Source organism: Scleropages formosus, chromosome 16 (genome assembly GCF_900964775.1).
Source record: "Scleropages formosus chromosome 16, fSclFor1.1, whole genome shotgun sequence".
Taxonomy (NCBI): domain Eukaryota; kingdom Metazoa; phylum Chordata; class Actinopteri; order Osteoglossiformes; family Osteoglossidae; genus Scleropages; species Scleropages formosus.
This window is the reverse complement of record NC_041821.1, coordinates 7,359,880-7,378,500: the sequence shown is the minus strand read 5'-3', so window position 1 is coordinate 7,378,500 and position 18,621 is coordinate 7,359,880. Positions and strand designations below refer to the sequence as shown.

General features: G+C 47.5%; 1 protein-coding gene across 5 annotated transcripts in view; it reads right to left on the bottom strand.

Moving 5' to 3' along the window:
* Positions 1-16,832, bottom strand: part of fhip1aa (FHF complex subunit HOOK interacting protein 1Aa) — a 30,348-nt gene extending 13,516 nt beyond the window's left edge. The window contains exons 1-3 of one of the 5 annotated variants that reach the window (XM_029259072.1): positions 16,766-16,832; positions 16,548-16,630; positions 1,379-1,473 (exon numbers count right to left, since the gene is read on the bottom strand). The gene's annotated coding sequence lies outside the window, so the exon portion shown is untranslated. Of the gene's footprint in view, positions 1-1,378; positions 1,474-16,547 lie in introns of all 5 variants that reach the window. The other 4 variants (XM_029259073.1, XM_029259074.1, XM_029259075.1 and 1 more) reach the window with 4 other exon arrangements.
* Positions 16,833-18,621: the final 1,789 nt, after the last annotated feature.

Below are 18,621 nucleotides of genomic sequence, written 5' to 3'. Positions count from 1 at the left end.
CGAAGACCCTGAGAGGAAGGATGAGTCCTGTAAAGAAGTGCATGGGTGGGAGACTCGATCTTGGGTTGGGAAAAACCATGCGGTCAAAGATCAAGTGTTGGGGCCTCCCTTGCCTTTGGCGCTCATTGATGCAGGGATGTTGGGCCGCGCCAGCGGTTGCCTTGACTGGGTCCAGGAGCTGTGAGAGAAAGGGGAGTCTGCGTCCATGGAAGGGCTCAGCCGTCCAAGGCCTCGTGACCTCCTGTTTCTGCTGCCCACGAGTGTGGAGTGTGGAGGCCCTGAGTGGGAGAAGCACAGCCCAGGCGCTACTGCGAGGCTTTGTGATCCAGTGTAAAGTGTCCTCCCAGGTATCGCTTCGTATCATTTAGTCTGCGGAATGTTGGGGTAAAACGTCTATGTGGTACTTTTCAGAGGTCCTCTCGGAGCTCTCCGTTCAGGTCCGACGAATGGAATTTAACCCCAGGGTCAGCGCTCGGCCCCTTCGCCGCCCATTGTCCTCTCCGCCGCGCGGTCGAGGTGCTCCCGGCTTGCGGAGCGCTTCCGAACGCGCGCCGCCTTCCTGGAGCGCTCCGTTCGCAGGAGGAGGACAACAATGCGGGTGGGGTCCCGCGCCGTCCCTCCCGGAAATCGCAGGCTCCCCAGGAACGCAAACCTCGGCCGCGACCGCCGTCACCCGGTCTCCGGGACTCCCCCAGCTGCGCCGGTAAAAATAACACTGGACCAGAAACTGAGAGTCGCCGCCTCCCTGAGCTTCCGTTGCTCACAGGCGGGAAACGGCCTCTTGAATTGCTGTCATTTTTCCTTTCTTGCTAGAATACCATGTGATGTCACTGTCTCAGGCTGCAGTTTATTTCACCGGCTCTAGAAAACAACCCTAACTGTACCCAAAGTAGATGTCGACATGATCTCGCATTTATCGCAAATCTTTTTCTGATCGTTTCGGAATAAACTGCTAAGGCCGTCCTGCTAAAAACACACATGACGGCATGAAAAATACATATGTTTATGTATTTTAATTAAACGCATATGTTTTGGACAGCACGCAGCTGAGCAAAATGTACCGTAACTAAGGTACGTACACCCTCTCGCATGAGACGTCCAGTATGTGAAGGTTAAACAGAAGCAAACGTGCGCCCTGTGGAGCGACGGGCGCCGGCGACCGTGTGGAGCACCGCTTCCAGCGATAGCCCTGCTCATCCCACAAGGGAGGTTATTCCTCGGGTCCCGGGCGGCGTTCTTCCACGCGGTAGGGAAGAGAAATGCGCCATTTCATACTCTCCCCATCTGGGTTCACTTAGGAACTGCGAACTCCGACACCCGTATTGCAACAGACGGAAAAAGCTCAGGGGTTCCGATGACAAATGTGCGAGACGCCTACCTCTCCTGGACCATAGCTTCTTGTCCACTAAAGGTGGCGTTTTCCTTAGGCGGCGAAGGGCGCCATTCCGTCACGGTCCACGTGCGTCGGGATCCCTGTGAAGAAGGAGGACTCTTAGAGGAAGGCAACGAGAAGAGAGCGAAGAAACGCAGCGCCCACTTGAGAGGCCCAGGTCTGGCCCTCGATCCGCGTCAGGGAAGGTCTGTGCTTGTGCTTGTGTGTGTGTGTGTGTGTGTGAGTGCGCTGCAGTGAGTGGGAGGAAATGACTGGATGGGGCTGGAACGTGAGTAACTGCTACAGAATGCTCCACACTGGGGGGTGTGTGAGTGTGTGTGTGAGGGGGAGCTGGGGAATGGGGTGGAGACCAAGGAAGAAGCCCACTCCCCAGCGCACAACGCCAGCTATCGCAGGCAGCGCAAGGCCGTTCAGTACCACTTCATTTTTGATGGACGCACCTTAGGATGGTGACATGAACCATTGGTCGTGGGATTGGAATGATGGAATTTTATCACAACGCTTTTTGAGAGAAACTTTGTACCAGTTTTTTTTTTTTTCCCCTAATTATTCCAAGAGTTTGCATGTTCTCCCTGTATCTGCATGGGTTTCTTCTGGGTGCTCTGGTTTCCTCCCACAGTGCAAAGATATGTTGTTCAGGTGGGCTGATGACTCTGAGGTCACCCCATAGTGTGTGTGTGTGTGTGTATGTGTGTGTGAGTGACAGAGAGAGAGAGTGTGTGTGTTCCACTGATGTATGGATGAGTGAGCCAGTGTAAGTAGTGTATCTAGCAGTGTAAGTCACCGCGGTGAATAAGGTGTGGGGGTTTGATAACACTACATAAAGTTCATTGGAGAAAAGTGTCTGGTAAATGAATGAATGTAATGTGAATGTACCATTTAGGAGAAATGATCACAGTAAATCCAAAAGTGAAATTTCATTTCTTTCAGCTTCATGCATGTTCCACGACTTTGGGATCACCGCTGGCCTGTTGCCTAGTAATGTCACTGACACTCCGTTTCCTTGGGAACTTCCGGCTGAGCCAAAAGCGGAGGCGTACAGCAATATCCGAGATGCAAAAGAAAACCACGCAAGATACCGGAGGATGATGCCGTGCGCCCGGACACAGAGCCGGGGGTGAAATGTCCCGCCTCTGGGCGGGGATCGAAATCACGCTGCATACCAACGGATTTATTCCACCCACCTGCTCCCTGGCTAAGCTTCTCCGGCTAAAATCCCCGAACAGCCGTTTAATTACGTCTGTCCCCCGGCCAACCCCCGCTCCGCAGGTGGTCCCATCTGCCGACCGGGTCCCCGAGGAATGATTCACCACGAGGGCCGATACCCGCGCGCTCGACCCGGTCAGCGGCCGACAGCCCTCGCGCGGCTAATTACAGCGACACGGCATTTTCAACGCAGCTTCGGACCGAGCGACACTATCCTTTAGTCTTTAAAGTCCTAACCATCAGCACGCCTGGAGCAGATGCAGTGTGGGAAGTGGAAGGCTTTTCAGCACGGCACTTCCCTGATTTCCTGAGACAGCTGGCGGTCCAGGGTTTAGCGCAACTACCTTGCAATCGAAGGACCGGGGTTCGAATCCCTACTCCGGCTGCGGTACCTTCGATCAAGGTACTTAACCCTGAACTGATACTGTAAGAAGTACCAAACTGTATAAACGGATCATAAAGAGCTCAGTGGACAAACCTTACATTCAAAGTCACGCCGGACAAAGGCAGTAGATAAATAAAGGTTAAAAGTTATTAATCATATTGTGACCACAAAGCAGGTAATTAAGTGGCTAAGGAATTGAACCTGGGACCAGGCCCTTGGGAGAACTTCCTACCTCCAGCTCTGTAACCCATAGGTTATGTAGGTCATCCTCAAATAAAAGCATCTAATAAGCCAGTAAATAATGATGAGTAATTATCATTTCTGAGGACTCCGGTCCTGTACGAGCGCAGAGCGGAGCGGATCAAAAAAAAGTCCCGAATCACAGATAATCATGTCACGGTTAAATATATTCATTAGCATTCTTGTTTCTTGCCAGCATCAAAGAGATTCACATGGTAGATACTCGGTCTCTGTGGGGCTACCGCAACAATGCGGAGCACATTATCACCACCGTCGCGCAATTACGGACTCGATTAGAATCAAACAACCATAAAACGGTGTCTGTGCGCAGTTATGGATGACGAGACTCGCTTTCTGGGTGAGACGACATCCCACGGGGCAAACTGGCAACCGCATTCATAGCGAAAACATGGGAACAGCCTTTGGATGGATCCTTTAAAAAGATGCAGAGAAGAGAAAAAAAAAAAAAAAAAAAAAAACGTGAACGTCATCCATAGAGACAGCGCTTGCATTAGCAGAGGTTTGCAGAGGTTCACAGACTCCGCTGGGGAAAGATAACCTGCAACGAATGTGCATTATCTTAAGCAAAGGGGCTGGGTGAGACGGACCTCCTTCAAGACCAATTAAACGCGCGGCCAGAAGATAAGACGTTCTACTTCCCGAAAATAGATCCGAGGGCGCGTGAAGTAGGGCACGGGTTCTACGGCGACAGAATCCGAGCGGGAGCCAGGAAGGGGATGCAGAGGCAGTGTCCCTTTGAAGAATCGGGTGGTGCGATGCTACACCCCCCCCCGCCCCTTACCCCCGTTGGACCTCCCAGGAGCGCTCAGACAAAAGTGTGTGTATTGAAGTCGGTGGCACGGTGGTTAAGGTGTCACCTAAAAAGCTGCAGGTTCAAGTACCAGTGCTCTGGGCAAGATATTTCAAATAAATTTACATTTATCTGTTCTGTTGCGTTTCGCCAAAGCAACTTATAACGTTAAGGTTACAGTTGCAAGCTTACAATTATTTACCCATGTATAGAGCTGGGTAATTTTTTTTCCTCCTGAAGCAATTTAGGATAAGTACTTTGCTCAAGGGTTCTATAGGCTGAGGTGGGGATGGAACCTGTGACCTTTGGATCCAAAGGCAGTAGCTCCAACCACTATGGTACCAGCTTTCCTCCATTCGAGTTTTTCCCGTTGAATATCCAGCTGTACACATTTGCAAAACCCTTATTTATAGATATGTATATATATATATATATATATATATATATATGGCAGTAGTAATAATATATTCATGCTTGTGGCTGTCAGATGAATGTGTGTAAGTGGCACCTCCTCCTTAAAGTAGCTTGAGTGCATCTCTTGACCGAGATGTTTACATGCTTCCTTGTCCAAGCAGGAGACGGCGAAAAAGCAAACTGCTCCAGCATCTGATGAGCGATTCTCTTTAAACTTTAAAGGGCTCTTTCGAGAGCTGAAGCGACGCGGTGCTTTTGAGAACGTGCTTCTTTTACGCAAACGGAACAAGTGTTGAGCCTTTCTCTAAATGGTTTTCGAACGCAGCGGTGATGCGGAAGAGGATCGACGTGGCACCGCCGAACCGGCCGCGGTTCGCATCAATGTGTCGTCAACAAGAGGTTGGGTGGCAGATACCCCCCGCTGTGACCCCTGACAGGCTTTCATCACCGATCAGCACCCCACCAGTTCCCACCGGTCCCCAGGGGATGTTCATGCACCAGCCATGTTTGCACCCTGCTTGATTCCTCTCTCATCAGAGTCAAAGCTTTGAACCCGTGCGACACACTTCTCAACCGCCGACAACCAAGCGGTCCTCCGGCGAAGTTCTAGCCCGCTTTGAAAAAGGCGTCAACAGAGAGCGTGGCCCCAGCCCTGACATCGCCCTGCAGGAAGACAAACTCCAAGGAAGATGACACCTGTTTTCTTAAGCTCAGAGAAACCAGACAACCATCATTAAGCAGCAGGATGCTGCACTCGGCAGATTTCACACCAAGTCATTCACATGAAAGTCGATATTACTGATTAATTTAGCTGATGCTTTTCTCCAAAGCGACTGAGATTTGCAAGCTACGATACAGCGATTCACCCATTTTTACAGCAGGGTACTTTTCACCGTATCAATTCATGGTAAGGACCTCGATCGAGGTCCTAGAGCAGGCGCGTGCAGTGAAACCCAAGTGATGCTGAAGGCTTAAACCACTATGGTAAGTGCTTCTCCACAGCTGGATATCTGTACTCTGCTAGTTCAGCATAATGCAAACGGAGGCACCTTTCTCACCTGAGCAGTGTTTTCCGGTTGCTATGGATACCCTAATATTTCTCATTTCCGTTCTCTCTGCTCTAATGCTCAAAATGTAACTGATAGTCCGTCTTTTTCTTTAAAAAACATAATTTGGAGCCTGCTGTATCGCTGTCACATGGGGGAAAAGCATCAAACTACAGCGAAAAGAGAAATGTTGACTCTGTAGTCAACTGTCGTCTTTGTTCTATTTGTATTTTGCCTTATTTTTTTGTTGAAGCGCTCTGTGTCACTGCGGGAGAAGAGCACTCTATAAAAATAAATTGAATTGAAATTGAATTGAAAATGTTTGCTCGTTGGCGTGAGTTTAGTGCTGTGGTTCCCCACGATTCCACGCACCCCTCTGCTCTCGCCAAGCGAAGACGTCCCACCTGCGGCCTTTGACACGTCCAACCCGCTGACAGCCATTCGCTCAATGAGATTGAGTCGCAGAAATAGGAGCCCCGCTGCGGCAGGACCGTGACCGTGGTGCCGACTCCTGAAAAAAGGTACGACACACACCGTCCCAAAGGTGGCACCATGATTGTTCTCCCCGCACCTCATGTTTACAGGTGTTGCTAGTACCTGTCCAGGCTTCCACAAAGCAGGGCGAGGCAACCGCGGTTCTGCAAAGCGACCGCGCCCTTCCACAGCTTCTCTGAGGGCGGATCGCGGCAGGAGCTGGCCGCCGCCATCGCGGCGCACTAACCACGAGTCGCAGCGCCCCACCGCAGCGCTTGGCCAAACCTCACTGGTTACACAAGCCTCTCCGGGCCGGTCGGGCCGCGGTCCGGGAACGGTTGCCCTTCATTGTTCCGAAAGCTCATTTGAAGCTTTGCCCAGATCCTGCTCCCAACAGACCTTCGCTCTTTTCTTCCCTCACAAGTACTGTGACATTTCAAAACAGGGTTTGGAAAAAAAGGCTCTTTTGCCGGCGGTAATTAGTACTAATGCTAATTACTGTGCAGAATGAAGCTTTATGAGTGCACTAGAATGGAAAAGGGTTATTGGAATTTAAAGATTACTGAACAGAGAGCACATGCCCCTTAGTAACTACAGAGCCGTAACGCTCGCTGGAGGAGGGGGGGGGCAGATTTTTGGGTAAGTAAAACCAGTTTTCACCTGAGGGTAGAAGCAATAGTGTGGAAATTTATAGCATCCACGTAACCATGGCTACAAGGTGATGCAAAGCCACCCGTGGCTCCTGAAATATTTAACGGTGGAGTAAGAGGAGCCAGATTATTGTCACTTGAACACATGAACGCAGAGCTTTAACCGCAGACCGCGGTCCCAGTTCAGCGGTCTCCAGTGACAGACCATCATAACACGGCGATTTGAGAAACCGGCTCCCGCCCACAGTTCTGCGTACGTAACTGCTGAAGGAAGCCAGATTTATTTATGGTAAATTATCCTGTTAAATAGTGACGCTTGAAATAATAGCATAATTCTGTTTAAATTACAATACAGTTCAACATAAACATTTTCAAGTGGGACTTAGGGAGTCACATCTTCCACAAGGGAAAAGATAAGAGGGAGGAAAAGAGGTTTTTAATTGCAGAGAAAAGCAAAATCCACGCAGGAAAAGGAGAGCAGAGGGTGCGCAACCGAAGCCAAGACTTTTGCATATGATGTATGATGATGCTGCAGCTGACTTAGAAAGGCTCCCTGTTGTAATTTAGCCGTCGGAATTCCAAACAGCCTCCCCGGACAAACAACACTGGGACAGAGATGGATACGTCTTTAGTTTTCCCATATATCTAAATGATCCTGTCTAACTGTGCACAGGAGGTGGTGAATTTGGATATCACACACACACACACACACACACACACACACACACACACACATACACACACACACAGAGCCAGATAACAACAGGACATTGATTACACCATCCTCAAAATGAAGCATTTTATTTCTTCCAAATTTCAGACCCCTAAGAGGACCCGTAAAGTCACTGGATGCAAATGTCACCTAAATTTATTCAATTAACTGATGCTTTTCTCCAAAGCGGCTTATACTGTTAATCTACCTTACAGTTATTTACCCATTTACATACCTGGGTAATTTTTTTTTTACCGGCGCAATTTAGATCGTTGCTCAAGGGTACAACAGCCGGAGGGAAAATTGGGTCGAAAGGGAGCTGCTCCAACCACTATGCAACCACCTGTCCCGATACACAGACTGACAGCACTGTGGCAGCAGGTGGCGTAGTAGTTAGAACTGCAGTCAACAGGCCAGGGTTTGAATCTCTGCTCCTTGATCAAGGTACTTACCCTGAACTGATTCAGTAAAAATGACCCTGCTGTATAAATGGGTAAATCGGTGTGAGTATCTTAGTGCACAAACTAACATTATAATTTCAATTTTGACAAAAGGTGTCGTGAATACAGTATATCAATGTAAATGTAAATTATATGCTCAGGAACAGACCGTCCTCGCGTTAAACGCGATGCAGGGCGGCCGAGACCGGACGCCGCACACATTCCTCGCTCTGCTGCTACCTGTCTGTCCTGTTCTCACATACAAAGTGCCTTTTCACTCCAAGAATGTCCAGAAAATCTCTGTACTGAAGCCTCAGAAAAACTAAATAGATGAGCTGCTATTAATATTTTCTCCCTTAGCAGACACCTTTCTCCAAGATGACTTGAAATGTTAGGTTTGTATACTAAGCTACTCACTCAAACACACACACACACTTTCTGAACCGCTTGTCCCATATGGGGTCACGGGGAGCCAGAGCCTAACCCAGCAACTCGGGGCGTAAGGCCGGAGGGGGAGGGGACGCACCCAGGACGGGACGCCAGTCCGCCGCAAGGCACCCCAAGCGGGACTCAAACCCAAGACCCACCGGAAAGCAGGACCTGGTCCAACCCACTGCGCCACTGCGCCACCGCACCCCTCACTACTAAGCTACTTAAAAAATATATTTACCCATTTATACAGTATCAGTTCAGGGTAAGTACCCTGATTGGCAGCACTACAGCCGGAGCAGGGATCCAAACCTGCGTCTTTTCACTGTGACTGCACGGTGATGACTCCAGCCACTACGCCACCTGGTGTCCTTCTGTTCCTATCCTTCAGTCATTGCTTTGACTACGTTACAACAAAACCTTTATTTCCATTTCCCCAAAGGCCAGAGGTCCACAGATGAGGTCCTGCACTGGATTACGACGTGAGAAATGGGGGGAGAAAAAGACTCACGTGGCACAAAGAAACAAAAAAGCTCTTATGCGGTTTAAGGACTCAAGTCCTCAGGTGAGTTTGGCCTTTAACCGCGGACACGGGGGTGTTGATCATCCCCGGAGTCCTCGGCGGGCGGGCGGGCGTACACGGCAAAACAAGCCATCGGACTCGTTCGTTTCATTCATTCCGATCACAGGTGGAATCGCAATCGGAGCGCGGAAACCGGTCTCTCGGGCCGCACCCGAAAGGTGCGTCACGGCTCGTCGGTCTGGTCCAGCGAAATTCGGACGCGCCCCCACGAGACAGGACCAGTTCCATTTTTTAACAGTTCGTCTTTCATAACTTGAGCTCAAGGGGAGAAATACGCGGTATTGCTTAGGGTTTGGTTAGGGTTAACCCTAACCCTCAATGTGCGTCGAAGGACTGTGTGGGATTAAGAAGCAAGAAGGGACAGGGACACTGGGGGTAGTGGGAGAACAGTCCCTCGTTGACAGACGTGTGCAAAACACACCTTGAACGTGTTGCTGTAAACAAACCGCTCCCTTGCACAACATCTCTACGGTGAGACACTGCCATCACCTTCATAGCCCGTTCGTTCTCCACCTCGCCTGATGCTCGTGAACACGGAAAGGCCTATGTGTTTTCGTTAGCGCGGCACACAGCTCCCAGACAGTGCCCCCCCACCCCCACACACACCTCATCAAGAGCAAACGTGCATGTCAGACTCCATACGACACCGCAGAGGCACGCATGCAAGATACCGATCGCCCTTCCCTGCATTCAGCCTTCGCGTGTGGACGGGTCGCTGGGGGGGTGTGAGGACGGTCTACTTCTCCCATGATGCATTGCGTCTTCATCACACTGCTTTGGCGCATTTAAGCTTGAGTTATTTGACAGCAGTTCAGTGAAGAACACTAATGCCAGAGCAGGAGACTTATTTTTAATCCAATTAAGGACATTTAACATTAGGACGGGGGTGACAGTTAGTTTTGCTCCCAGGACGGAGCGTATTGTAAATGTTAAGAGGCTTTTACATTGAAAGGAATTATATATCTGTAGGCAGCAGCAATGCGACTGGTAATGACTTCCTTATGAAAAATAATGATCCTATAATGGCCAGTAAAAATACTTTATTATTGCTCAATAAATGGAAGCACAAGATGCAGACATAATTGGTGCATAACTTCAGCTGGAGATGAACGAGATGAGGAGTTAACTCTCTGAAAGGACAGCTGGTAGCGGCAGCCGCATTCCCTCAGTGCCGCAGTGTTATGCAGTTTTATTCCTTCTGTTTCCCTGCTTATGTTGACAAAGCAGAGACACAGTAAATATGAACACTCCAAATGACTGTTAAATCTGTGAACCTGTGGATTCATTCGCTGTAAACTGTGTTATACAGAAGAGAGCTGCTCCACTGCACTGCGGGAGCAGAGCAGAAGGTAAATCAGCTGGACGGTTATTTTCAATAATTATTAGGGCCAACAGGGGGTGTAGTGGTCAAGGTTGTTGCCTTGACATCTGAAGACTCCAGGTCTGAATCCCTCTCTCGCTGTAGTAACCCTGATCAAGGTACTTACCCTGAACTGGCACAGTAAGAGTACCCTGCTGTACAGATGAGTAAATCATGGTGCAGTTAATTAACTTTATAAGTTGCCATGGATAAAGGAGTTGCAAAAAACTTAATAATGATGATCATTTTAGAGGAGCTTTTTTCAGATCTAAATACCCTATAGTGCCCCAGATGAGCTGAGTAATGGAAGTACAAAGACTGAAGAGAAAACAACTGGCGCACTCTACACCCCCACGGTGAGGTGACTTGACGTGACCTGTTGATGGAATATAGTGAGGAGTTTCTTCTCCCAGAAAACACTGCACTCAGACACCAGACATGTGACTCTGCTCTGGCCGCAGCGCATAATTGTACAATAAACATGCATATCGGTGGCATCACGGTAAACTTAAACTGATTAGGGAGAGGGACGGTCAGCGGCCGCAAAGTGCCCGCGTGTCTATCGCATGTCTGAGAGGTTCTCCGTCCTCCCCTCTTAGGCCACCGGCTGTGCATGTGCTCCAAGCCCTGCCATGTAGGACGGCAGCTGTCCTCCACGTGTTCTCTTCCCATGCCACTTGCTTGGGCCACCTGTCCCTGGGGCACATCCCAATGCGGTCACCTAATCCAGGATCCTGGGCACCTCCCTCCGCAGCCCGTCCTCCTGCAGCCAACAGAGATCTGCCGTTGGCTGTTCCCTGGACTGTGTCCAACAGAGGGCCTCACCTTCTCCCAGCATTCGGCAGACAGTGTTTTTATATTCTTCCACGCCTCCTTAGTCATCCTTAGAAATATTATCACAGCCAAAAAAAAATTCAACTTTAGGGTTAGGGTAACCCTACTGGGACCTGGAGCAACAATATCAACACACAGTTTTAATAGGCCTAGAAATATTATTACACATCATAAGACGATATGAGGTAACCCTAACCCTAACGTGATCTAACATATCAATAAAAATAGACAAAAACACATTGACCTCTGATGAATTCCGCAGATAATATGCCCGGGGACCTACAGTTGTAAAGGGCATATAAAAAAGGAAACTGAAGACAGTTCTTGTGCCCTACTTTAGCCCAAAGGCTTTCTCCTCCGAGAGGAAACCCACCATCAACAAAGTACAGTAAGTGGGCTCCCATACAGCATCTTAACAGCCTGTTCATAAGCCCCGAGAGGCACCTGTGGCCCTCGATCGCTCCCGTGCTCAGGGACAACTGGGTCAGCAGGGTTGGGTTAATGCCGAGCACGGGACTCGGCTGAGCCTGGCTCGGGGCGGGAGAACCGCGGCTCTGGCGGCCGCACAAGCGCGTATTACGTCAGTATGAGCCTGTCTGGGCCTCGCTACGGCCCGTCCGCACCGCTTTCGCTGTTTTCCACAGCTAGGAGGCACCTTGCTTTCTTATTACTGGAGCAGTGGGGCCCTGGCTCCTCCCATCCCCCCAAGCCCCGCCCACTGACACACAGCCCACATCACTGGCATCAATCTCAGTGGTTCAACAGGGAGCTGGCTCTCCTCCTAACAACCTCCCCCTCCACCACTGATATCTGACCTTGCCAACTAGCATCTCAGGTGTGTCATCCTCCGTGTGTAGTTGATGTGGGGCGTACATCAAACCCACAAACTACTGTTAGAGCTCTTCTGTTATAGACTATGTGTAGTGGAACATTTATTATGCATTTATCATATTATTTTCAGTTTAAAGTGTACTTCAGTATAAAGGAGTCGAAGGCGACTTAGAGTTTACTCTGTTTTCTTCTAAATGCAAAATTTGTCACATCTTTTTACCCCACCAGATATAAAACTTGATACAATGTATAACAGGACATCATAGAAAAAAACATCTTCCACGATGCATATTAAAACCGGTTTAATATTGTTGCTCCAGGTTTCGGTAGGCTTTAACGGGCAAGGTTAGGGAGGCTGGTAGTCCTCGTACCGGACATCAGATGTCTGCGAGTTTCATCACCGCGTGACACACAACTGGGCACACTTTCCTATTTGAGCATCGTTACCGTGACAACCACAAAATCACTCGGCACAAATTTGTTTCTCCTACGAACAAAAATAGGTCCTCAATTTCGTGCGACACACAGAGGAGCCAACGGCGTTTTTTCAACCGCATCACCTTGGAGCCTGAACGTGTACGATAAGGACACGGGCGCTGGGTGCGTGTTCGCAGAACGCACGGCACGAGTCCACAATGAGCACAGACCTCTTGGCAACAGGGCGAGGAATCACGTGGTAGAAACTTTGCTCCCTCGACCCCCATGAGGTCAGCAGAGCGGCACGTGAAGGCATGCCACGCACGGTCACCGGTCACCTTTCCCCGTGACAAGTGTGCCGAAGAGGACGGAGCCATGCTAAATCGGAACTGCAATCCTCATCCAGAAGGTTATATGAGCAAACAAGACAATGCAGAGTGATGGGTCCTTCATCGCTGACGAGTCCAGCCGATACTTTTCCACCACACCTTGTGTGTCTGGGTATTGCCGCGGTGGGAAACGTGGTTAGGAGACTCACTGCTAACCAAGGGATAATTAGAACAATTGCTGGGGGACTCTGAGACCTCCTGGCTAATAAGTCGGTAAAACTCCCAGTGCCGGGGTCAGTTCGTTCAAAAGCCTGCAGCTTCCCCCGAGCTGTGCGCACGTCCCAGGAGTTACACTCAGGATCAGTGGAGACCTGAAATCTGGGTACTCAGTGCCACGGTCAGCGGTCCAGTGATGACCGTCAGCAATATTTCGATAAGGTCCCGCGAGCCCTTCAGTCCGATCACAGCGTAATTACATTTACGTATCCGACACTTCTCTCCGAAGCGACTTAGAGTTGTGCCGCTTACAGTGATTTACCCATTTATAGAGCCGAGTAATTTTACCGTACCAAGTCATTGTAAGTACCTTCATCAAAGGTATGAGAGCGGGAGGTGGAATGCAAATGTGGGACCTGTGAGTGGCGGCCAGGGGCTCTAACCACTACGCCATCTGCAGTTCCTGGAATGATTCTTTGAGGGACCCATCAGCCCACAAAGTGGAGGAGGTAGCAAGTTCAAGTCAACATATAAAAGCGATTCTAGGAGGGAGGTAATGTTTCTGGTAAATTCCACGGGTTTAACCCGATTTTATCGTTCAGGTGTACAGTAAACAAAGACGGCCTCAGGGAGCTAATTACATCATTTCTGCCGTGTTTTCCTGTTCCCTCTCACTCACCCACCCACTTTCGGTCACCGCTCGTCCCGCATGACACGCAGTCCATTGTCCTGTTCCGAGAACCTTGTTTCACTGACTGTGCCTAAAGGGTCCATGTACGTTGCATTAGGTTTTTTATTTAATATTGAAAGCAGAAAAATGGCATTTTGTTTCTGAGCAAACACACAAAAAACGAAAGGACTTGTTTATTAATTTTCTCGTTTCATTTAATCATACAAAGTGTAGAAATGAAAATCTCACAATATCGAATATGATGAATGTCCTATAGAGCACAATATTTTCAATCTATACAAGTAGCCTTACCTAGAACTAGAACTTCATGGTGCTTTTAACACCTGCGCTTTTTTAGTAATAAGATTCTTAAGAAGTAGCACCTGAATAATAAATCCTGCCGATTTTCTCGGTGGATATGTCATCCTCCTTTACTGTCACTCTCTTGCTGCTTTTGAAAAGCACCCAGTGATCCGTATTAACTTACGAATAACTCGGAGCGAAGCCAGCATGTTCGATGAAGCCACTGATGGATTGCGCGCGGTTTCAATTCGTTTACACCTGGGCTGATAAAAAAAAACCACAAAACGAAATAACTCAGATTCAAAAAATAAAACGGCAAGAAACTATAAATGAGGCATATTTTAAATATTTTACATTTTGAGCAAAAAATTTTTTTAAACAATTCATAATTTGTTTTTCATTATTTAAACAAAAAAAAAATGAAGGCACCATAATTTGCATTTTGTTTTACAATTTCGAAAGAAAAAACGATGAATGCAACATACACGGACCCTTAGCAATTCCTTAGATGCACACGTGAATGTAGCTCAGTTGTTGAAATGTGTGTAGAATACGTATAGAAGTGCCAGGTAAGCAACAACATTATAAAAATAAGGAAATGCATTGCATCAGGGAGTAAATGGTTTCTCCACAGGTCTACAGCGAGTGGGGCTTTCCAGGTGTGAGCAGCTGGTCGAATGCACTACCTACACCAGCAGGTATGATGGTAACCCTACACCATCACGTGCGCCACAGACAATTTGATTAAACAAAACAAGCAGCACCTCACCTTGATTTTGCTCACTGTTTGTTGACTGTGCCACGAGCCAACTGCTGCGCCCTGGGAAACAGAGCTGTGCAAACTATGGAATTAATAGGTCCCGTGTCTCTGTGCGTCACATTTCCACTCGGTAAGGAGTTCAGCTTGCATATGTTTATATTCAGTATATACTGTGTGTGTGTGTGTCAGATAAATCACTTTGAATTTTTTTTTTTTAAACTTTTGACAAACACCTTCTGCTTAAGTAGCATTCGATTTCCAAAACACTTACTTGTGACCTTGTAACCACTTGTTGCTTTGATTTAATGCAACTCTGTAAGTTGCCATGGGCAAAGGTGTGAGCTAAATAAAGAATAATAATATTGGGTGGCACAGTGGAGCACAGAATAGCTCTGGAGCCTCACAGCTCCTTCACTGTGAGCTGCATGTGGCTCAGTCTGCATGGAGTTTGCATGCTCTCCTAGGGATTGCTCGTGGTGCTCTGGTTTCCTCCCACAGTCCAAAGATATGTGTTTCAGGTGAATCGGTGACTTTAAATTGTCCATAGTGTGTGTATGTGTGAGTAACTGAGTGTGTATGACTGTTCTGCAATGGACTGCTGTCCCATCCAGACCATGCCCTATCTCATGCACTATGCCTCCAGGATAGGCTCTAGACCACTCTGACCCTGCACTGAAAAAAGCAGTTAGTGAAACTGAATGAATGAATAACAGTACCGAGTTTAAACGGCTACAATAAGACTGAACAAATCTTAGATGATTAAGACAAGTTCTTGGCCTTAACCGGTCCTGCTGCTTTTGGTCTGGACTAAGCGGAGTCTGCAAGATGTAACAGAGGCCTTATAGCCCCACTAATCAGAGCTGATGAGGTAACTGAGGACTACATTTATTCATTTACCTGACACTTTTCTCCAAAGCAATATACACCATTAAGCAAAATACAATTATTTATCCATTTACAGAGCTGGGCAATTTTACTGGAGCAATTTAGAGTAAGTACCTTGCTCAAGGGTACTACAGCTGGAGGAGGGATTCAAACCTGCCACCTTCAGGTCCAAAGGCAGCAGTTCTAACCACTACAACTACCCACTGGTACAAGTAACTAATTGGGAGACTAATCCATGACACAGGAAGAACTGTGGGTTGTTTATAGTGTTATAACACCAGTGTTCAAACTCTGGGGATTAAGTCACCCCCCCATCCACAGGTGGGCTGGGCTGTGACGTCATGGCAAGTGTGCAGAAGTCCCCCCCAAAAAAAGAGGCTGTTCCATGCACATTCCTTGAAATCCAAGTGCAGCCCGTAATTTACACAGGAATAGGCGCAAAACACACCGCACGAGAATACTATAAAGAAACTTCTGAACAACATCCCACCATCACTGCAAACAAGAATATTACCAATTGATCTTTTAAAGGACACCGCCAGCACACCAGTGTTACTCTTACAATAATTTATTTCACTTCTCCGATAAAAACTCAGGTGAGAATAATAATATTACTGTTAGAATTAGGCAGATGAACTGCGAAGGTGTTAAACACAAACGCAGAGGAGGAAACTATTGATTCTTCTTGTTGAAAACTTCCGAAGGGAACGGCGCTCTTTTTTAACCCGTGTCGCGCGGCGCCTTTCACCTCACCGCCCGTCCTTCTTTTCCTGTTTACTTACCCTTTTACCACGGTATACCTCCCACGTGCGGCTTGACGGTAATGAAATATATGTGCGTCGCTTTAAAAAGAAAAGAAAAGAAAAGAAAAGGAAAAAAAAAAACGTTTCTGACACATCGCAAAAAAGGTCCGGCCGGGTCCCTCTTGCGGCCCTTCAGTGTTCTCACACACACACGTCGATCAGGTTTCATAACTTAGTTATTGCAGATCACAGCAGGCAAGAACACATGATCATGTGTGGCGCGAGACGGACCACCGAACTTTTTTCGAAATCGTCAGTCGCGCGCGGCGAACTTCCACCGCGATCGCCTGTAAATATGATTGACAGAGAAACCGAAGGAGGCACAGTAACGTATCCCACTCCGGGCTTCGACTTACACTCCAGTTACACTCCGGCGATCCGGTCAGCGGAGCTGTCCCGTCGTGTCCCGTCGTCGACCACAGAGAATATCAATATTTCTCTGTCAGAAAGCAGCTTTCTCTCACTAAACCATACAATGCAGCTTGGTTTATTTGCGCTGCCGAGCTCATCTGGCTAAAATAAATTAATTTAAATGTGTTTCCGCCAAGCGATCGACAAAAATCGCTTTACTTACAGCAGGGAATGGATTCTGTAACCTGGCCGTCCTCGCTGAAGGTGAGGTTCGCGCAAGGCGCTAAGCCCCGCCCCTCCACGTAGGCCCCGCCCACCGAGTGTCATCATTAATTCATTTCTCAGCGCGCTTGCAGCTCGCTGCAGTGTTTGACCCATTTAGCGCACCTGGGGTGTTTTTAAATGTAAACGTACTGGTGCAAATCGTGGTATGTACTTTGACCAGTGATGCTGCAGGGGGGAGTGAATGAGTCAAGTCCTGTACACGAAATGTCAGCTGAGCAACAGGTTAATAATTAATAATATAATATAATATAATAATCAATAATTAATTATGGCTTAATTTTTTTCATTATAGGTTAATAATTAAAAATCATCTGTACATATATTAAGTATCTAGACAGATGTCTCTGCTGGAAAAATTGTGATGCAAATAGTATAGAATAGTATAGTACAATACCCCTGAGACAGGTATTTTGTATCCAAGTCACCAGGAAACGTTGTAGGAGGTTGCTGCTTAATTGTGGAAACAACCTGCTGTGACAATGTTATTTTTTTATGTCTAATAAGTAAAATGTGGTCAGTCAGTGTACCTGCAGTTCAGCACAGCAAAAATATCTGAAACCACATTTGCTACCCTGATAGTGTACAAGATCTGCTCATGCTTTCTACTTTGATACCTATTTTGATTTAAGAAGATTTGAAATGATATTTCTCACTTGTTACACCCAAAGTTTGAAATAGTTCAGGTTGTAGAGAAGTGTCTTTGCAGCCATCTGAGTTTCATAACGTGGTGTATGCACCGTTACGGTGTAAATGTTCATTACGGTCATCCCCACATAAGCCTTTACACAGTCGCTACTCCTGCCTTGTATGTGAATGTTTGTGTACCTTATAAAAAAACTGTTGGAAGGTTATCAGGATTCATCTATCCTGCGTTTTATGCACCTACTTGAGTGATGAACTTCGGTGCATCAGGTGGAAAGTAACAAAGTAGGTTTACTTAAGAATCACATGGTCTGCAGATTCGTCTATTTCTCTTGATGTAATGCACACATTGTATTTTCGCTGAGATGTACGTCACTTCGGAGAAAAGCGTCTACTAAATGGATAAATGTAAAGGTACAACCTTTATATGATTATATATGAAGACAGCTGTAATCGAGCAAGATAACCTACCAATATCATGTATAGCAGGAAAATAGAACTAGTAGGAAACAACTGGCCAGCTACTTCACTGGATTTCCAGTCATGTGTTTTATACAGCGTGTGTGTGTCTATGTTTATGGTATATATTACGTTACACACATATTGTAAGGGTACAATGGGTATCACCGTAAGACAGACGCTGGGGAATTGCCAGGGGATCCCTAGGGCACCTTCTCTGAGGAAGAGGACTGTGTTGTGTCAATCCCAGGACTGAGCAGACCCCAGAGCCCAGTGTTTGCTTTCCAACAGCTGCAGCCATTTTTGGGACTCCCGTTTCCAGCCGAGCCTCTAGCGCAGGCTCCCTATTTGCTATCCAGAGTTTCTTGGAGCACCAGATTCAGGACAGGAAAAGGAAGTAGCTTGAGGACTCTGCCAGATAGCACTCATCTACATTATTCTTGCGGTCATTCACACTTGGTCCAGTAAAGTGTCCAAAGGGTAAAAGGCATCACTTGTCATCCACCTGTACTTGGAGCCAAAGTTCCAGTGTTGAGGTAAGAGTTGGGCTCTAAACACTGGAGTGTTCAGCACCACTGTGACCATTTTTGGTTTAGTGTTTCACCTTTCATCCCCCCATTATATTTTCCCCACATTAATTAGTCTGTCCATAGTAAGAAGGTACTTGGACACACAGTGCAAGAGTTCAGCAAC